The sequence below is a fragment of the Neomonachus schauinslandi genome, chromosome 16 (genome assembly GCF_002201575.2).
Source record: "Neomonachus schauinslandi chromosome 16, ASM220157v2, whole genome shotgun sequence".
NCBI lineage: Eukaryota > Metazoa > Chordata > Mammalia > Carnivora > Phocidae > Neomonachus > Neomonachus schauinslandi.
In genome coordinates this window covers 29771867-29788943 of record NC_058418.1, presented here as the reverse complement: position 1 = coordinate 29788943, position 17077 = coordinate 29771867, and the positions used below count along the sequence as shown (strand labels likewise).

The window sequence follows — 17077 nt, the reverse complement described above, 5'->3', positions numbered from 1 at the left end:
TACAAAAACACTCCAGCTTCTACCGAGCATTGGAAAACGTCAGATGTTGCCTTTAGAAATAGTGGAAGCCCTACACATCATACCCCGCTCACCCTAACAAGGAGCATTACATCAAAACTCAAATCTGAAAGTGTCATTTCAATTTTATCTACAACTCACTCCTGTATGCTCATTTTGCACACATGTGTTTTCAATGTGCAAATTCATGTAATGTAAGAAACAAGAAAACAATATAGAGGATTCTATTGGCACTTGAAATGTGAGCAAGCAAATGCCTTTCAAGTTTTAATGCTAGAACTTTTCATCGCATGTATTTATCTTCATGTAACTGGAACAGAAATCTTGAGGATTTAGACATATTTTTCATTTAAAGTTGGTGTGGCTTCTTCAGAGGTGTTATACCCAAAGCAAATGCTAAAAGGAATGAACCTGTTACTTTCTTTGTACTGGTGCTTATCTGACTGATGCCAATGCCTTCGTTCATTTAAAGAGCACACTCACCATTTTGTCCTCACGTAACTTGAAATACTACTTCCTTACTCCTCCTCTATGGCATTTGGCAGTGTATACTGAATGCCTTCCATGACAGCCTTGAGAAGAGGTGTAGTGAACATCTGTTGTCTGGCTGCCTTCTATCCAGACCCCGTCCCCCTTTCCTGTAACAACATCAAACCTTCTCTTAGGGAAGTCTTTTATTGTATGCAGTCTTAGAGAGACTGCCAACTAAATAAAGTGTCCCGCTCTCTCCCATGAAGGATGTGGGCCAGGCCAACCTGATTCGCTTTTCCAGGACTTGAGACACTTAAGAAGAATGACAAAGAAAGGGAAAAAACTTGGAGGCCATTTATCAATTTCCTTGGTTCCTACCACCCATGGTCCTCAAAGTATTCCTGGTTTCCCGAACTTTCTGAGTAGAGATCATTCCTCTTCTTTGGATACCACGAAGTTATCCAATATCCTTTGAATCAAGTCCCATTTGGTTCGAATTCACCAGAATCTGTTTCTGTTGCTTACAGTCAAAAACCCTAACTGATACAGAAAGATAAGATAGGAAATAGTATCTCCTTTGTTAAAGGATCCAAGATAATGTGACTAGCACTTGCCCAGAAAAGGACCCTGATCTCTGCCTCCTGGGTCCAGAATTACATCTACTAAACCAGGCCATATACCCAGTTGGACACTCTGAGCTTCGAGGACAATGACATTATTAGCCCTCTAGCACAGGGAGGAACGCTCATATTCTCTAGTTGCTTCTCCCGCATGAAGCCCAGGCTCCAAGTGGCTAAAGCAGGAGTTGCAAATGCAAATACCCACCAGAGCCAGAAAGGTAACATGAATGAGTTAAGCAAGATGACCTGATGAGAGCCTGTGCTCTGCGCAAAAAAGGCAGTCACTGTTCAGCAACAGCCAACTCTGCCATTCTGAAAAGCTGTCTCGGTGGTGCCGGATTCGTGAATTTTCAAAATAAACAAGAAATCTGTCTTGATTTTTTTTTTTACGTGAGATCTCCTGACTTGTACATGCTGGAAATTCATTTTTTTAAACTGTTAAAACACCACGCAGCCAAACAAGAAACGTCAGTGACTGAACAGAACTCAGGCAGCTGCTCACTGGTGACCTCTAATGTAAAAGATGTCTAATTTCGGAGAGGTGCCGGCATCAGTGGGTACTCTGGCCACAGCAGCGCCCCTTGTCTGTGATGCCCTACCTCAAGTACTTAAAGTTGGAAGGAACCTCAGAAAGTCTTGTGGTTTATCACTATGTCTATAGGTACATAGTATTTTACCAAAATAATAAGCAAAATGTTTCAAATAGAAAAGTACACATCCAAGAGGACTCCAAGGACATAAATAAAATAAATTCTCCTTGTGACTGTATTAAGATAACTTTTTAAAAGAAGTCATTTATCTCCTCTTTACCTTTTGCATCATTTAAGTTTTATCCAGAGGCCATTGGTTTCCCTGATCAGCCTCTGAGAGGCGAAGGAGAAAGGATTTAAGAAAGCAAGTTTCACAGTGTCGGGGACCCTGTCTGTTTATTTCACTACTGCATCCCAGTGCTTGCCTAATGATTTTTTATAAATATTTGTCAAATCAGTAAATAAAGAAGGAACTTGAAAAACAAGTATTGCAAAAACTAAGAGCAACAGAAGACTGTCTTTTGAGACTTTACTATTAGATAAACTTGTAAACTCATACAATAAACTAAGAGACAGTTATGTGCTTTACCAAGGTGCTCTCTCCACCTGACAAAAGGCTTCACTTCGGGGCGCCTGGGTGGCTCAGTCGTTAAGCGTCTGCCTTCGGCTCAGGTCATGATCCCAGGGTCCTGGGATCGAGCCCCGCATCGGGCTCCCTGCTTGGCGGGAAGCCTGCTTCTCCCTCTTCCACTCCCCCTGCTTGTGTTCCCTCTCTCGCTGTCTCTCTCTCTGTCAAATAAATAAATAAAATCTTAAAAAAAAAAAAAAAAGGCTTCACTTCGAGGTCTATTTAAATAAATAGTCCCACTAGTGCAGTCTCCTGAACTTCAGTCATTCTAGCACAGTCTCAAAATTCTTGCCACGTTTGTGAATGAGGTATACAATATTTGATATTTTTATTTCAAATGACCCACATTTTAAAGTATAAAATAAATTAGCTTCAAAAGAAAATTGGAAAACCACTGGTACCTGTCTTAAATGAAAAGATAACTGCAAAGGGGCGCCTGGGTGGCTCAGTCGGTTAAGTGGCTGCCTTTGGCTCAGGTCATGATCCCAGGGCCCTGGGATCGAGCCCCACATCGGGCTCCCTGCTCAGCGGGGAGCCTGCTTCTCCCTCTCCCTCTGCTGCTCCCCCTACTTGTGCTCTCTCTCTCTCTGTCAAATAAATAAATAAAATCTTTTTTTTTTAAAGATAACTGCAAAAATAATATATTAAAAACAAGGCTAGGGGCAGCTGGGGGGCTCAGTCGGTTAAGCGGCTGCCTTCGGCTCAGGTCAGGATCCCAGGACTCTGGGATCATGACCTGAGCTGAAGGCAGACGCTTAACAACTGAGCCACCCAGACACCCTTAAATAAATAAATTAAAAAAAAAAAAAAAAAACAAGGCTATATGTTGATTTCATTCTAGATAGACGTTGCTTGCTGAAGGCTCTGGGACCGAAGCCTACTGTGTCGTTGTGAATGAGGCCATTAACAAGTCTTGGTGAAAGTTAAAGACACGAAGACCTCCTTGACACAAAGATGGGGACTTAAAAGGAGCTGAAAAGGGGGTCCACTTTCTCAGTGTGATCCCCACTATCTGCGGAGTCCTGGAGCGCCACCTAGCGTTCCCGTGGTTAACACCCATGGTCACATCCCAAGCTCTGGATGCACCACCTTACTACAATGATTTTCCAACACTTCACAGATAAACCTCTTTTTTCTCCAAATGTATTCTTACAGGGAACTCAATATATAAAACAAAACAAAACTGGAGCAGTTCTCTTTGAAGAAGCTGCTATGGAGGACCTAGAATCTCTCTTTGTCATGGGGCATCTCTTCAAAACCCCAAGGAACTGTGAAACACAATTTGCCAACCTCAACCCAAGAGCATTTAAAATAGCATTCAAAGTTTTTAAAGTTTATACATTGTTGGTGGGAATGCAAAACACTGCCATTGTGGTAAGCAGTTTGGCAGTTTCTTACAAAGTTACACATACACACTTAACATATGACCCATCAATCCCATTTCTGGGGATTTAGCTAAAGAAATAGAAGCATATATGCACACAAAAACTGGTACAAAAATGTTCATAGCGGCTTTACTCATAACTGCCCCAAACTGGAAACAACCTCAATGCCCTACAAAGGGTAAATGGATAAACACACTGTGGTACATCCACACAAAGGAATACTGCTCAGGAGTGAAAAAGGACAAGCAATTGATAGACGCAGCCACTTGTCTGAATCTCAGTCATACTGAGTGAAAGAGGCTGGTCTCCTGAACCATGAGAGACGATGGACTCTGAAAAACAAACTGTGGGTTCTAGAGGGGAGGGGGGTGGGAAGATCGGTTAGCCTGGTGGTGGGTATTGAGGAGGGCACATTCTGCATGGAGCACTGGGTGTTATGCACAAACAATGAATCATGGAACACTACATCTAAAATTAATGATGTAATGTATGGGGATTAACATAAGAATAAAAAAAATAAAAAAATAAATAAATAAAATAAATTAAAAAAAAAGAAAGAGGCTGGTCTCCAAAGATTAACCACTGTGTGATTCTATATACTTAACATTCTGGAAAAGGCAAATTACAGGGATAGAGAACAGATTAGTGGTTCCCACGGATCAACATAGGTGAGGGTTTGTTACAAAGAGGCAACATAAGGGAATTTTTGGAATGACAGAACTATTCTGTATCCCCACTGTGGTGGTGGTTACGTGAGTTTATACATATGTTAAAACTCATAGCACTGTATATCCCCAAAAGTCAATTTCATCATATGAAAATCTTATAAAATTTAATTGTTAAAATTCATTTTCATCACATTTTTAGGACCACAAAGAATGCAGAAAGCAAATGTACATATAAATACATCCGAATAAGTAGTGAGTAAGAAATAGAACTATATCTAGATTATGAAACAAATTCTGTTACCAAAAAAAATCTTTTCAAGATATTAGAAAAGGATGGATGAATTTAGATTGAGCATTCAGACCCTTAATTATAGTATTTCATAAAATTTAGAGTGAAAAGAAGCCATTGCACAAATGTTAATTTCAGAGTGTCAAAGAGCATTCTTTTGACAAGAATTAACAGTGATATTTTTCTCCTTATACTAGTGTTGGCTCCTTAAGGGTTGACTTTATGCAGGAAATGTTAATAGCCCATTTTCCCAACAGTAGTAACACAGAACTGTCTTCAAACAAGTACCAATTTTTAAACAGTCTCCTCTTACCGAAAACACTCCCTCTCCTCTCCTCAAAATAGAAGGCAAGTAAATCAGGGGTTTAGAAATCATGCTCTGGGGATTAGATTTCATTTCATTAGTAACTCTTTTTCAACAGAAATTGATGAAAATGCTGGCCTATCAGGAAAAGACTGGCAATATTCTTCAGGCTGTTAGCTGGGTAGATCCCGGCTGTCACCTCCTAGCTGTGGGCCTTTATCCCAACTGCAAAATGGTGATGACACCAGAGCCTCTCCACAGGTTCTTGTGAGGAGGAGGTGCCCAGACATACTCCACTATGATTCGTATTGTTTCGAACTCACGAATCAGTCTCATGCTAGGTTGTACTATTTCAACGAAAACATTCCTGCCAGTATCTATGACTTCACATGGAACATTTGAAAAGGCAATCAGGCAGCCACTGAAGGATCACCACCAGAAGAACCACTGAAGGATCACCACCAGAAGAAGCCTCTACCAGGAGCCAGAGGCACTTGCATCCCCCTAGTGGCAGAAAATCTTTACCCTCTGCCGGCGGGTTTTATTTTTAGAGTCAGTCCTGGTCCTCCTTGACACCGTTCTCTCTCAGGCTACCACCCAATACGTGTCCTGACCTTCTTCATCTCCTCTGGGGGTTCCTCAACTGTTGTTGGCCCAGGGCAAGAGCCCTGGTTCTCATCTGAAGTCTTCTGTTTGCTCTCTCTGGGAGTGACCCCCACCTCCAGTGTCTCTAAGGTTCCCCTGTAGACTGATGACTTTGAACAGATCATCTCAGCCGAGCTCTGGCCCCATGTAGCCCCTGACTGCCTATCTCTTCTTAAATATACCCTTCAAACATGGAGTCTCAACCTCAGCTCGCCCACATCTGAACTATCGTTGCTTTCCCACCGCTTCCCTCTTCATCGACCTGCTCCTTCTCCTGTATTTCCCTAGAAGGGCGAATGGCACCACTATCAACTCCACTGCCCAATCCAGATGGCTAGGGCTCATCCATTGGCCTCCCTCTCCTCTCCCTGCACTCCCAGTACCTAAACTTTAAATCCTGTCATTCCTCTCTGTTCAATATGACTCAAACTTATTTTTCCCCCACTGCCACAGGCTAAGTTCAGGCCCATCTCTCGTCTGGACCATGAAGTGGCGTCCAAACTACCCTCTCTCTGAGTCCATCTCACCCCCTCACGAATGTTCCTCCTCCAAGAGGGCTATCTCAGGGTCAAAGGAAACAAGGAGCTTCAACCTCCAAAACCTCACCTAAACCAGAGTAGCTCTGTTCATATATGCTTCATTTGTTGTCATTTGAGACCAAAAAGAAACCAACCAACAAACAAAAAACCTTAATTTTTTTTTAGAAGCCGGAATTCTTAACCTGACCAAAATAACCACACCAAAACAACACTCCTGGTCACTTCTCAAATTTTATCTCTTGCCATCTCCCAATCCATCTAGAACCAATGTCAGTTCCCTGAAAATACATGGCTGTTCTACATGATACATTTACTTGTTGTATAACTGGCCAGTAACTACTAATTCTTTATGAAACACGGAAGGGAGGGAGGGAGGGAGGGAGAGAGAGAGAGAGAGAGAGAGAGAGAGAAAGAAAGAAAGAAAAGAAAAGAAAGAAAGAAAAAGAAAGAAAGAAGAAAGAAAGACCTCAAATAACACCTCCTCTATGAAGTTCTCCATGAACCGAATCCTTCCTCCCAATTACATAGAGTTGGTCACTCCTCCTTACGTGGCACTGCTGAACATCTCACAAACCATGCCACGCTCTGTTGCTCTTATTTACTCACTGGATGCTTCCTCCTCCAGAACGGGAGCTCTGTTAGAGCAGTAGGCCCCTGCCCATTTCCTCCCAGGACCCTCCAAGGTGCCTACTTTGGCACTGTGTCATGAAAACAGATTCCTGAGAGATGCTTGTTGAATAAATGAAAGCAAATGACATGCCAGAGCATGTCTGGTAAATAAGATGAACAATCAAGCCACAGAGTACTATTTGAGATCAAAAACAGTATGTGAGACAAGCTCTGGTTGGATGCAAACTGTACCTGACGAGAATTCTAAGAAAAACGGTGTGGAAACGATTTTTAAACAATGGCATCAAGAAAAATAAGGCTATGCAATCCCCAGGTGACCACACAGAAGGGCAATACATATCTGGAAGGATGTATCTGAAAGTACATCTAAAAGTTTTACTACACTGGGATCCCATGTAATCTTTCCAGACCCTCCTAATAAGCCAAGAAGTCTCATTTTCTCCATTTCAAAAACAAAAAATCTACTTCAGACTCTGGCAACCCACAGTATCCTAAGGACCTGTAAGAATTCCCCAGCGTTTTCAGCTTCTCCTGGCTCAAAACTTTATGCATAAAGCCAAAAAAGAAATCCACAAGCAGAGAGGACAAGGAAGGAGGGAGGAAGGGAGGGAAGGAAAGAGGTTGATTGAGAATGAAAAAAGAAAAACCAAAACTCTAAGGTTCTAAGAAGCCTCGAAATTGGGGCGCCTGGGGGGCGCAGTCGGTTAAGTGGCCAACTGTTGGTTTGGGCTGAGGTCGTGAACTCGGGGTCACAGATCCAGTCCCGTGTCAGGCTCTGCGCTCAGTGGGAAGTGTGCTTGAGATTCTCTCTCCCTCTGCCCCTCCCGCTCGTGCTCTCTCTCTAAATAAAACTTAAAAAAAAAAAAAAAAAAAAAGCAATCTCAAACTTTGGAAAAAATCTCCCAAGTAGGAATTTATTCAATTAAAACCAAGCAATTCAGCTAATTCTTGGTGGATGTATTTGTACATTCAGTCATTGCCAGTATGTCCTAATTCTAGGGTACCATAAGGAAAGCACACATGGACGGACATGCCATCTACAGAATTTGTAGCATACAAGGTTTTTGAACAGGAATCACGTTGCGCTTTAAAAGGAAAATTACAGCACTTACTTCTTACTAATAATTCAACAGAAGTCATTAATTCTTTTGGTTCCTTTCTGATATGGGGTAACAGCTTCTGAAACTCTGCTTTAATCCATCCTTCTTACAAATCAGAGAACTCTGCCTAAGGAAATGCACGGAAACGCAAGGCATTCCACAAACATGGCTGGTAATCCCTCTGCTTTAGTTCATTAAAAAAAATCTGCTGCTGTTTTTCCCATTTCAAAAGCCATATAAACACCAGGATGCCAGAACTGCATGCCTTTCCCGCCTTCCCATCTCCCAATCCTCACCAGCGCCAAAAAAGCAGTACCGTCATTATGGGGAAAATGCCCCACCAAACACTTTTCACGTTAGGGCTGTATTTCCCCTCTGCACACACAAATTACTAAGATATGCTCAGACTGATAAAGAGGGCTAAAGGTTCAACTTGTGAAGAAACTTGGTTTAAGATGTTATCAGCTGGGAAAGCTATTTCCTCACATCAACACTGCCACGGGCTGTCAAAAACCCAACCAGGGCTCCCCTCTTCAAAAGTCCAGGAACACTTTTTTTCTCTTTCTTTCTTTCCTTTTTTTTTTTTTTTAAAGAAGAAAGGCACAGAACCCACCGAGATAGCCTTAGTCCCATCAAAGAGAGGTCGATCTCAGGTCTTCCTTCATTTACTGATTGTCAGTTTAAGACGGCTCTTTTGTGAGGCCTCCAGAGCTCAGTGCTGAGTGATGCCTTCACATTTGCTAAACTGGACTGGGCACCACCGACGATCTCTAGCATGCTGGGATCCAGAGCCCAGAAGAACAAATAAACACGCCTTGCAGCCTTTTTGCCGACTTTATCTCCCTCTCCGGGAGCAGGAGGGTTTTGGGGGTGCTAATGTTTACACAATGTTAAAACTTTCTTTCCCCTGTTTCCTGAATTTGAGAAGACACATCCTGGATGACCTCGGCTGAGAGATAACACCAAGTCACCGCTGGCTGCCCCGTCTATGGACTACTTCAGGCTGCTGTCTCCATCCTGCCCCTCCCAGCCTCCGCCCTTCAAGGCCGGCTCAGCAAGGAGAGAAGGAGAGGAGCTAGACTGTCTTGAACGGAAGGCACAAAGGCAGAAGTCTCCAAGAGGCTGCCTACAGAGCAGCCTTTTATTTTAGTCCCACCTACAGATCCGCTTGATGCAGTTCATCTCAAAGACCCACTTGATTTGAATGAACATTTCAGCAGAGTTTTTGCCAAAGGAGCCTCAAAAATGTACTAGTAAGCCATACTCTCGCCTTTTCCCACCACGTGCTGTTGAACTAAGGGAGCTCCCGGAGAGTAATCAAGGATGATGCTGGTGGGCAGAGGATGCTGGGAAAATGCTCCCTTGGTCAGTTTCCTCATCTGTGAAGGGGTGTCTGTAATAGCACCAACTACTCTTCTGATGATCACATGAGATAATCCACTTCGAAAGCACTCTGTACAATGCTTGGCACGCACAAAATGCTCAATGAACGTTGGAGATCTGTCATCAGCAGCATTATGTGTAAAAAAAATTGGGGCAAAATGATCCCAGAAGATATGGATCCCATTTATATATATATATATCCTAAAATACCACAGCCATGAATCTGAATAATTACTGAGTTGTTTTTTTTTCCCCCAAAGCACTTTCATAGGACCTCCCATTTTTGTCCTCCTACCAACACAGAAATCACCATAGCTCGTGTGTTTCACGAAAAGCGCAGGAACCACAGCAGCCGGCCCGGTGCCGCACGAACTCTCAGGACCGTCGTGGCGGTGACCGCCGGAATGCCCCGGCTGCTGGAGGGAAGGACGGCCTGCCGCACACATTTAACATGGGGTGCTGGGTCAGCGAATGGAGGCTGGACCTCAGAGCTCCAGCTGGCAACGTTGGTGTTTCAGGCGATGGCAGAAAACCGCCCGCGTATTTGTCAAGGAAGGGAAAAACAGAGAAAGCAAGGGAGGGAGGGAGGGAGAGAGGGAGGAAAAAAAGAGGAAGGCAAAAAGAAAGGAGAAGGAAAGAAGGAAGGAAAGAGAGAGAGAGAAAGGTGAAGAGGGAAAAGCAGTGTTTATAGAAGCCAGCTGCTTGGGCCCTGGCGCCAGGAGCCCCTCATCCTGCTATTTTGCGCTTGCAACCCCACTGCTCCTGCTGGCACAGGTACAACTAAATGTTGACTTCAATGCTTCAGAGAGCACTCGACGGATTTTGTCCATGATTAATTGCCAAAGACATGACTGGCCATATGGAACAGAGAAAGCATCAAGTAATTCATACTTCTGTATGTGATCGCTTGGCCCCTGTTGTTTTAATGTACAGGAAAGAGCTAGTATAGCACAGCCCTGGTGTCTTGCCCCCGACAGCCCATTAAGAAATCTCAAAGCACCTAGTCGAAGTTATGCTGTTGGCTTTTCAATAGCAGCCTAATAAAACAGAAGCAAAGCTTTCCAACTAGTCTTAAATCTTTCACATACAGTACATTAACTACTGTGGCTAAAACAACGGGCTTCTTATGATAGGAAATGGGATTTGATTTCTAGTCTCTGCATACTTACTGAAAGCCTTTTTTTGACCTTTATGGAGTTTACAAAATCATTGTTCTTTTCCCCCCTGTTTTCCAAGTAGCCTAATAGATTCGTTTGCTTCTGCAGAGTCTACTCTTAGTCACTACTGCGCGCGGTCTAGATCATAAAGCTGATTCACACAGAGGTGGAAGAAACGGCGTAATTATTCTTACCAAGAGAGCCCAGGAATCGTTCTGGCTTCTGAGGCACTAGCTTTCTTAAAAAACCAGAAGACAACGAAAGCTGTACACCAGGGAGGAAAGCCTCACAAACACGCTCTTATCACACTCCCCACCCCGCTCCCTTTCCCATCACTCTGTGAAATGAATCCATTCGATGTGGGGGGAAAAATACCAATTTATTTTCCAGATGCTCTACTGTTGGCTCTGGGTGACACTCTACGCCAGGCAAAAGGAGAAGGTGCCAACCTCGGGTGCAATGCTGTCCCCACTTGCAGTCTACTAGCTCTGTCCATTACGAAAATCTTTGCAGACTGTTATTTTCAGGTTGAGGGGAAATGCATATACATTTCCGTGAAGTTTTCCTTTCCAGGATTTTCAAGTGACAGCACTAAAAACTGTAATACCATCATCGGTAGTTTCCTTTGTCAGGTCGGAGGTGTGTTGGCCGGGGATGACTGTTGGCACTTTTCACGAGAAAATATTTATACAATGTTTTACGTCTGAGGATTTTTAGGTGGTGAAATTATCCTCCCACCAGAAGACACCATATACGGGAAATTCCACTTGACTGCCTATTCATTAGCAGGAGTGTAATTGCCCCTACCGTTGAAGTGAACTAACAGCCCATTTAGAGCTCTAAGCCAATGGCAATTTTTTCTGCCTCCCCGCCGCCTCTCCTTCCTCCTAACATGCTGGCCCTTTCCAGGATGAGCAACTCGACCAGTAAACAATTCATGAAACAGAGGGCAACAGCAAGAGGCTCGAAAGAAAAAAAAAAAACAAAAAAACACAAAGGCATTGAAACTGACTCGGTAACGTAGCAATGAAGACACCCTGCGAGATTTCTACAAAGACAAGAAGCCTTCTCACCCACCATTATGTGATAGATATTTCCTGTTTTATTCATGGAATGCTCCATAGGGTATGATGGTAATGTAATTCCTATTTTACAGATGGGAAAACTGAGTTTGGGGAGCTGAAATGCCCCAGAATAATACACACCTCAGGGGCAGAGGCATGAGCATGCGAAATCTTTGCATGTCTAGCTGACTGCTCACTGCAGTGGAAGCTCTAACAGATTATATGTAAAAGTATTATATGTAATATATACATAGAGATAGTGAAAAGAAATTCACATGAAAGTATCTTCCTGAAATCTCATCCATGGAAACAAACCCCTACCTTAGCTGCCTCGCTTCGATAAAGAAATTAAAAGGTTTAGACTACAAACACAGCACACAGGGATACTCCCTGGATCCAGAATTAAATGTGGACATCTGCATACATCTCACATAATGAACACGAGAATGACAGCGGGCTTCTTCCCAATTACTTCCCAATTCAGCAGTGCCTTGCCTTATCTGTGTCTTTTCATCAAAAACTATTCACTCCACAAATAAAAAAGCAACAATTCTCCCAACCGTGGCACAACATACACATGGCCCCCGACTCCCAGCCACCGCTTCTAAGAATCTCCCTGTGCTTAATCTAGTCGTTGGCCTAACTGTTAATTGGAGGTGAAGAATGGCTAGCTACACCGAGCACTCCATAACTGATCCACTGGTGACGTTTGGCCTAAAAGTGGCTTAGCTGCTTCCCATCCTTGGGCAAGTGAAGAGTTACCCAAGATCTCCATCAGATCAGCTTTCCCCTTCCCCCAAACAGCAGTAGCACAAAGGCTGAAGGGGTCTGTCATGCACACTGGATTATATGAAGTGTAAAACATTGGGGGAGCGGGGAAGGGGAGGGGAGGCCTTTGAAAGGGAACGGGGGAAAAAGAAATCACACTTGCAAGAGGATCCAGCTGACAGCCCAGTCCCTAACAAGTGAGACAAGTGAATATGTTTGGAAACATTGTGAATGCAGGAAGAGTGCGGGCCCTTTGTCTGCAGCCCTACAGTGTGTCTTTAACCCAACTGCTGCCTGCATCACTGAACATATGTTTTCTACACAAGAACTGAAGCAGAAAAGGCTCTTTGTTATAATTCACTCCTTTGTATTTATCTGTCCCACCCCACCCCCCCGCCCACCCCCACACTCAGTAACATCCAAACCAAAGCCCTGGTGGAAACTTTAACTGCCCGTGAGAGTGAGGCCAGAATGCCCAGCCGGGACCCTTCTCCTGCCCCCCAGGCCTAGAGAACTGCTCTCCTCACAATGGCAGGAGAAGCAAGAGGGTACATTTATTTAGGGCCTACTATGTGCTCGGTGTCGCAACAAGCATTTTATCCACATCATCCCATTTAATCCAACAGTCACCATTGTATGAGGCACCTTTATTTTAAAGATGAGAAGACGGCGGCACCACCGAGAGAGTCAATAACCCCCAGAGCCATGAGGGAAGAGTTGTTTCAGATGTGTGGTGCTGGCAATGCTCTGGGGGCATTTATCAAACAGGGCGACAGAGCTGGAGAGAAATGTAGATGTAGGATTTGAGAATATGGGGAAATTTACACACACACACACACACACACACACACACACACACACACCCCATTCTGCCATTTAAACTAAACGTCACTGCATCTGAGCTGGGAACCGGGCGGTATAGAACTCAGAGTCAAGCAAAGCTGATGAGGCTTCCTAACTCCGGGCTGCGATGAAGAGAAAATTGTAGGTCACTCTTGTCCTTGTGGGTTTTACCACGGGGAGGACGAACCCAGGCTCCAGAGTCCCAATCCCTCAGTGGCTTCGAGTTGGCCATGAGTAAGTTACTCTCCCTTTCTGTACCTCAGTATTCTCATCTGTAAAATGAGGGTATTTCTAGCATCTACTCTAGAGGGTAAACGGGATTCAATTTTTAACACCAGGTCCTTAGAATACACGTGGTAAGGCCCCAGTGAGTGTCAGCTACATCCGAGTAGAGTCCCACTTAAAGCCACAGTAAAGGCACTAACACTGATCATGGTCTTTAGACTAACCTAGGTCTTTATTTCTCCCTTTCGTCCCTGTCCGTGCTAACCGTGCATCGATACCAGATAAGTCAGTGTCATTTAGCACAGATCCCTTTGGCTGCTGTCGGTGGTGATGACAGGCAATGGCAGCTAACATTACCCAGCGCTTACTACATGCCAGGGGCTGCTCCTGCACACTGTACCACTGAATCCTAAAACAAAGTCTATGAGAGAAAGGTATTATCATTTCCGTTTTGCAGATGAAAAGCCTGAGCAGCAGAAAGATTAAATAACTTGCCAAATTCTCCACCATTAGTCAGCAACAGAGCCAAATCTAACCCCGGGATCCGATACCAGTGACCAAAGCAAACATATGTATGTGTAAACTGATTTATATCATATAAAGTCCTTTCATGAATGGTATCTCATTTAATCCTCATAAAAACTATGTGATTTAGGTAGAGCAAATATTATTAACCACATTATTGCACATGAGGAACCTGGGGCTCAGCTAAACTAAATGACTCGTTCGGTATCACAATTAGCGTAGGAGTTGAGCTGTGACTAGCAACCCGGCGTTCTAACTCCAGGACCAGTGCGTCTACACTCAACTCACAGGGCAGAATTACTAGGGGCAAATTCCCATGGAGTAAGTCAACTAATTTGAGTCTCTGCTATCTGGAAGACATCCCTAATGTCACAGTACCTGGCCACTAGGTGCTTACAATCGTAGGAGGGAAATAAAATACATACACAGCCTGGGGGTGACCGAGGGGGTTGCATAAAACAACTGTTGAATTCAACATAGCTCTTAGAATTGATCTTGATTTACAAAAGTCATTCATAAAGCAGTTATCTACTCGACTGTCCTGTTCACAGTCTATCGTAACCTTAACATTCCCACTTAACACTCATCTGGCTAAGTACTCTTCTCCTTTTCATTTGAAGGAAATAAAAACTAAAATGAAGACCTGTAAGACCAAAAACAGAACTAATAAATTTCACCACATGCATCTGCTCACTCTTAAGTATCTTATTTTTCTTAAGATTCCTGAGGTCAGAAGTAAGCCACACTATAATGAAGCCGCTCATGCTACTGACAATGTGACTATTAAAAACTCTCAATGAAGTAATAGTCTGGTAGGGAAACAGAATTCAGGGAAAATCACATGAGCAGAGTTGCTGCACTTGTCTCTGATAACATCTACTTAAGACAAATGCAGTCCCTGCCTAGGACGCGCTCTGGAAACACAACTGTCTGCAAAGTCTTAACGCCAGCATGACTTGCTACCTGGCACGTATCTACTCAGAGGAGACGAACAAACACATACACACACACACACACACACACACACACACACACACACACAACTTTGGGATATGATTCGTGCCACTGACAAGCAGTCGCCATTAGACATAAAAGTGTGGCTTCAGCAGAAGTGTAGCTTCTTCCTTGTTGGGAATATAGCCAATGTTCACGTGAGCAATCAGCATAAGAACACAAAGGAGCATCTATTCATTTATCGGAATCTGTGTCTGGAGTGTATGGAAACAAGCTTTTCAGCTCCAGATTTCTCGGGAATTTATAATACAAAACTATCACACCACTGCATTCATTTGCTTAAATTATTCCAACTGTGATTTGGACTAACACAAACAAGCGGGATAGCTCAACAAGAACACGGAGGCACATGGCACGTGAATGGGATACTTGGTGCCCTTCGGCGGGAGCAGTGGTAGAAATCTGCCCGCGCGCTGTCTTTGTCCTTTACCGCCTAACGCCTAGGGTGCTCTGAGTTCTAGAGTTCTAACTATATTTCATTCGTTTTTAAGGGAAAGAAAGCCAAGTAGTCCAGCTTCCATTATGGATCCCTTTTAAAAGCCATGCCCCCAGTGCAACACCTTGCGGGACAGGCTGTGCAGAGTTTAACCTCGGCTTTAAACAGGTTAGTGTGGTCACCACAAAGTTGCTCTGGGGGCCCCAGGGGCAACAAAAGCCACATTTCTGCTTTGAGTAATACAGTTTAAGATCCGCAACAATACTACGGCTGTTGGCAAGAAATCCTGATGAACTCTAACTTGCTGCAGCCAGAACAGTTTTATGCTTTGATAAGCAGATATTATTGGCTCATCTTCTAGAGATAATTGCCTCTCCTGCCTTGCTTAGTGGTTATACATTCCAGACCCCGAGATTAAACCGTTGTAGAAAAACCAGTAATGGGCACAGGCCTTTCATGCTGGAACTGTCTCCATGAGACTGAGCAGGGGACACTTTAACTTTAGGGTTTAGACAATGGGTATCCTGAAAGGGTTAGAAAAATGGGCAACAACTGAGCCTCCTCCTCCCTCCTGTGTCCAAGTCAACCACCTGCTGTGGTATTTTTGTTTCAGTAACAAAGAAGCCTTCATGTTGGAGGCTCATATTTAATGTTTTGCCGCACTGGCCCCTTTAGTTTTAGTTAACTCTTAAGGAGCAGAGAAAGAAGTATTTCTTGCCTGACACACAGATAAAGACACGCGCATACTTTCGTGGCTGGCCCCCACAAACAAATGGACACGGATCCATGACCGCATGCACAACTGCGCTCACTGCTACTCACCTCCGTACCCCACCCCAGAGTCGGGAGATCCTCTATTCCTATTTAAGAAAGTATTATCAGCCGCTGGGAGCTGCATAACATTTGTGATTTCATGGTTCACTACAGTAACAGGTGCTGGGGTAAACAGGAATGTAAAGTGTTAAAAAGAAAGGGGGGGGATCACTTCAGACACATTAAGCAGCTTTAAACACTGACAGCAGAAAGGGGAAAATTTTTAAGCAATTTGGTCGGGTCAGTAAAAAGTAACACAGGTCAAAGGAACAAAATGGTACCCAAAAATTCCGCCTGTTGATAAATGGGCATACTGTCTTGTGCTTGGGTGCAGCACAGGCAAAGAAAGGCCGAGCAACTGTTGCATGGAAACAAAAATATGCTCTCTTTGTGGCACTTTGACAATAAGTTACTTCAGCTCGGTGAACGCGTGAGGCCCCCATTCTCCCCGTATAGGCGGCTGGGGTATACATTCATGAAAACAAAAGGGTCCATTTTCATTGTAACCATGCGGAAGGGTTAAGCATTTGACCTTCAAGTATGGTGCGCTTGTGCTCGGTGGAAAGGTTCTTGACAATATAAACAAGAATGACTGCTGTTAGAGAAAGGGGACACAATTAAAAACAATCTCAGATGCTTGTTGTACAGCTGTTCAAGTTTCAGCTCTGCCTGACCTCTAAGGATGCTACATGTTTAACGGAGACAATTTAAGATATTTTAGTGAGTCCCTTAACCATTCACCATCGCCATCCTTCCCCTGGGGAAGACCTATCCTTAAACACAAAGCGTGTTTCCAGTAACGAGATTTTACACGGTGGGGTTTACCCTTAAAGCCATTGGCCTCCCCAATCTGTCCTCCTCTTGCTCTCTGACCACCCTGAGAAGCAGCGAAAGGCCAGATCGAATAGGCACTTGGCGGGAGGCAGGAATGTCTGACTTTGGAGAACACGGTTCGCACAGTGCCTTTAAAACAGTTCCTTTTTTTTTTAAACAAGCAAAATCTTATTGCACCTTACTTTCTA

The 17077-nt window shown here is 43.8% G+C and overlaps 1 protein-coding gene across 2 annotated transcripts in view; it reads right to left on the bottom strand.

Moving 5' to 3' along the window:
• The window catches only part of FTO (FTO alpha-ketoglutarate dependent dioxygenase), a 374545-nt gene that overhangs the window by 158907 nt on the left and 198561 nt on the right, over positions 1-17077 (bottom strand). The gene's annotated exons all lie outside the window — the stretch shown is intronic.